Source organism: Rhinopithecus bieti, unplaced genomic scaffold, assembly GCF_001698545.2.
Source record: "Rhinopithecus bieti isolate Rb0 unplaced genomic scaffold, ASM169854v2 scaffold_9919, whole genome shotgun sequence".
NCBI classification, from domain to species: domain Eukaryota; kingdom Metazoa; phylum Chordata; class Mammalia; order Primates; family Cercopithecidae; genus Rhinopithecus; species Rhinopithecus bieti.
The window spans coordinates 1424662-1429248 of record NW_016806411.1 but is presented as its reverse complement, the minus strand read 5'-3'; the positions used below and the strand labels follow the sequence as shown (position 1 = coordinate 1429248).

The 4587-nt window shown below is 42.2% G+C and overlaps 1 pseudogene; it reads right to left on the bottom strand.

Moving 5' to 3' along the window:
• Positions 1 to 287: 287 nt before the first annotated feature.
• LOC108532263 (mitofusin-1-like) lies at positions 288 to 2258 on the bottom strand (annotated as a pseudogene).
• Between the last annotated feature and the right edge of the window lie 2329 nt (positions 2259 to 4587).

The following is a 4587-nucleotide window of genomic DNA, read 5'->3' as shown; positions in this document are numbered from 1 at the left end:
CAGGCATGAGCCACTGTGTCCGGCCTCCTTCTCCAGACTCTATTTTCCCTCTGCCACCTGGATACCAGGAGAATTGCTTGAACCCGGGAGGTGGAGGTTCAAGTGAGCTGAGATTGCACCACTGCACTCCAGCCTGGGTGACAGAGTGAGACGCCATCTTAAAATAACATAACATAACATAACGTAACATAACATAACATAACATAACATAACATAAAATACTGTTGGAAGCTATTAAGTGCAATAGTTATGAAAGTAGAAATGTTGAGTAGAACACACTATTAAAGCTATGAATATGAAAAAAAGAGCTTTGAATTGTTTTGTATGTTCTCTAACTGATCTATTTCTTTGGATAATCTAGTAATTTCTTCTTCCAGGTATCTTTGAGTAACAACAACTTGTTGCCACTGGCAAGCAAAAGTGATAGCCATTTCTTGTTGTACTTTGTGGCTGCAGTTTGCACTCCTGAAGCTAGCAAACATCTGAAGTTTCTCAGATGCGTAGTTCACAAACCGCTGTTTAAAGCCCCTTTCCTTGGCACAGGTGCTCCAGGACAGCCTTTCATAAAGATACCAAATTCCATACATACATAATGAAACATATATGAATTGCCAGCCTACAGTTTTCCAAATTACTCCTCCAACAGAGATGCCCATAGAAATCCTAGATGTAAGAGAAGCTAATCCTGTTATGAAGGTAACCATGAGTTCTGTGTGTGATGCGTTATCTGGTGTTGCTGGGTTGATAGAAGCAGTGGGAGTACAGGCTAAAGAACTAGGGAAAGTTAGGCTCTCACAATCCCAGGAGCGCCCTCTGAGCATTTGTAGGAATCAATGCACAAGTGAAGACCAGCCCAGGGAAAAATGGAATACACTGTCCTCTTGAAAATCCGGTCATAACTTGTGGCAATAGAGGTCATAACTGAGATCAAATTTCTTGCAAGAGATCAGCGTATGCAGTTTATTCTATATGTCAGCTGAAAATAATGGTTTCAAATTTTTAATAATTTCTTGCTTGGATTAAACATTGAGGCATTGTCTTCACTGGTGCATCAATCAACCATATTTCTTCTGATACCATCTTCTAAGTGCTAATTTAAGTCACTTTTATATACTTTTAATCCACTTAGAGTAGGATGAAACTCTGAACAAAATCCATCAACCAAAACAGTCAACAAATCTCATCTGTCCTTGCACGTGAAACCTTGTTTGCCACTTCCTTGGTAACCTCCCTGATTTTTTTTTTTTTTTTTTTTTTTTTTTTTTTTTTTTTGAGATGGAGTCTCGCTCTGTCACCCAGGCTGGAGTGCAGTGGCGCGATCTCAGCTCACTGCAACCTCCGCTTTGCCACCACGCCCGACAAATTGTTGTATTTTTAGTAGAGACGGGGTTTCATCATGTTGGCCAGGCTCGTCTTGAACTCCTGACCTTGTGATCCACCTGCCTCAGCCTCCCACCACGCCCGGCCTTCCTGATTTTTTTCTTAACATCTAGTGTTAAAAGGTTCATCTAGTTTGGGATAAAGTTCAGTCTACCAATTTGTTCTTCCCGCTCTTCCTTTGAATAAGCTCTTCTCTGTCGCTGCCACGTTTATTGAATCTATTGTGTTTTTCACAATATCTAGTCTTGGCTTAGCTCCGATAGTGTGCTGTTTGAACCTTGTTTTCACTGCTGATTGTGAGATACACTCCTCAAAGATTTGTTAAAATTCTGAAACTCCTGTAATCTTGCCTGAAATCCTTTCCCAAGTACTTCACTGCCTCTGGCATCCCCTGTGGTTTGTGCTGTCTAGCACTAAGAACTTCCTTTGCTGAAATGAAGAATATATGATTCTGTGCTTCTAAAGGATCCACAACTTTAACCTCCTCCACAAATAAATGCAAGCACCTTTCCATGTGCTGTCTGCATACATCTTCCTTATATTCTGGCTCTGATGAAGAGACAACCCAGTGATTATTCAGAGTTAAATTATTAGGCTTGGAAAGCTGCTTTTACCTTGTGAAAAAAATGTTTTTCTGTGTTCATTAGTGTTGATTCAGAGTTTACAAACAAAATGATGACATGGGCATCTAAGCAACACTCATCAATCCAGGTATCCAGCTCTGTAGTGACATCTGTGCCTGGACTGTCTACTAAAACTATCTCACCTTTCAAGAGGACACACTTTGTCTTTGGCCAAAACACATGTGTACGACAGCCAGCATCCAAGTCTTTGTCCATCTGAAGGGCTGATGAACTGTCTTTACGCTCTTTTTTCATCTTATCCCTTAGTCATAAGATAGGTTTTATCTCCATTGGTCCCTTAAACACTTAGGAAGCAATTGGTTGTATGGTCAATCCCACTAGGGAGAGCTTTATCCCACAACATTGCATTGATAACAGAGCTTGTCCTGCCAAAATGTGCCACCTTCATTTGTCTCTGAGATAGCACCTTACCAATGATAGAAAGCTTGTTTTTATATTCTTGTATTTCTACTTGATTATCTTCAGTAGCTCAGTCAAGTTCTAGATTCTTATATGTTGCTCTTTTTATTCCACCCGGATTGGATCTTCAGATCTTGAGCTGAGAAGGGAGATTCACATACTTCAGCAATACGTGATCCTCAGTAACAAACTCCAGTAACTGGTCAAAGATTGCAGTAATCGCCTTCTTATCCAGCACAAAGTGCTTCAGTGGAAAAGTTCCCAAGCTGCCCCATCTTTCCAAGAGATCACTCTGTTGGTTTTTTTTAAATCATTTTTTCTCTTGGTGTTTCATTTTAGATAGCATCTTATTAGTACTGTCTTTTAGGTCACTGATACTTTCTTTTAAAATTTCTGATCTGCTGCAATTCTCATCTAATATATTTTCACCTCAGTTTTGAAGTTTTCATCTCTAGAAGTTTGATTTGGATCTTCCATGTCACTACTTAGCATTTTTAATCTTTTCTCCAGCTTCTTAAACATATGAAATTTGATCAGAATGGCTGTTTTAAAGTCCTTGCCTATTCTTTTTTGTTTGTTTGTTTTTGTTTTTTGAGACGGAGTCTCGCTCTGCCGCCCAGGCTGGAGTGCAGTGGCCGGATCTCAGCTCACTGCAAGCTCCGCCTCCCGGGTTCCCGCCATTCTCCTGCCTCAGCCTCCCGAGTAGCTGGGACCACAGGCGCCCGCCACCTCGCCCGGCTAGTTTTTTGTATTTTTAGTAGAGACGGGGTTTCACCGTTAGCCAGGATGGTCTCGATCTCCTGACCTTGTGATCCGCCCGTCTCGGCCTCCCAAAGTGCTGGGATGACAGGCTTGAGCCATCGCGGCCGGCCGGGCCTTGCCGATTCCATCATTTGTGTCATTTTGGAGCTGGTTTTGACTCACTGATTTTTCTTCTCATTATGGACTGGATTTTCCTGCTTCTATGAATGTCTGGCAATTTTTCTTTGAATGGTAGATACTGATGATCTATTTCATAGGTTGTTGACTATTTTTGTACTCCTATAAATATTTCTGAGCTCTGTTCTGAGATGTAGTTAAGGTACTTTGAAAGAGTTTGATCATTTCTGGGCTTGCTTTTAAGATTTGCTCATTAGAAGCAGATCTGAATTTATTCTAGGATTAATTTTTCTCCACTACAGTGGCAAGGCGGTTCTTAGTACATTAACTGATGCTCTCTGAATTACAAGGTTTTCCATTCTGCTTTTGGGAACAGGTGCTATTTTTGGCCTTGTGTGTTCTTTGAAGTACTGTTCTCTTCAATCTTTTGGATCATTCTTCCCCCATCCTCAAAGCGTTTCCTCACACATATGTACTGATCAGTGCTCTGCTCAAGATCCCATGGAACTCTCTGCAGGTCTCCAGGGTTCTTCCTCTGTGCAGCTCTCTTCTCTTCAGAACTCTTGCTCTCTTGACTTCCCCAATTCCCAGCTCTGTCTCAACTCAGGAAGACCACCATGCTCCACCTGGATGCCCCTCCCTGTGCCATGGCCTGAAAGCTTTCTCAGAGCCATAAGGTGGGCAATCTTAGGGCTCACTTTGACTCAGGGCAGCTGAGCCCCCAAATTGGAGTCTTACCCCAGGAAGGTTCTTGGCTTTACCCACGAAGGAATTCAAGGGTGTACCAGGAGTATTAGACAGCAATCTTTTATTGAACCAGAACTGTCCTCACAGAGCAGGGCTAACTCACAGGCAGTACCCCAAAGCATCTCTTGTGGGCTGTTGGCTACCTGTATTTTTACCTACTTTTACCCACTTTTAATTATATGCAAAATTAAGGGATGAATTAATGCAAATTAAGGGGCAGGTCATTCAGAACTTCCTAGGAAGGGGGGCAACTTCCTGGTCATTGCCACAAAAAGAGGTGGTAACTTCTGGTCATTGCCATGACATTTGTAAACTGTCTTGGTGCTGATGAGAGTATCTTATACTAACGAGCACTGGGAGCAACTAGAAGCTGCCTTTGAGCCACCTGCTGGTTTTTGCCAGTTTCTTCACTGCGTCCTGTTTTGACCAGATCCTGGCTTAGTCAGCAGGGTTGTGGCTGGAAAGCAAGTCCTCCCAGCCTCCTTCTCAACTACACGTTTCTGATGCTTCTTAGAGATCACTGTCCTTTGTTGTCTGA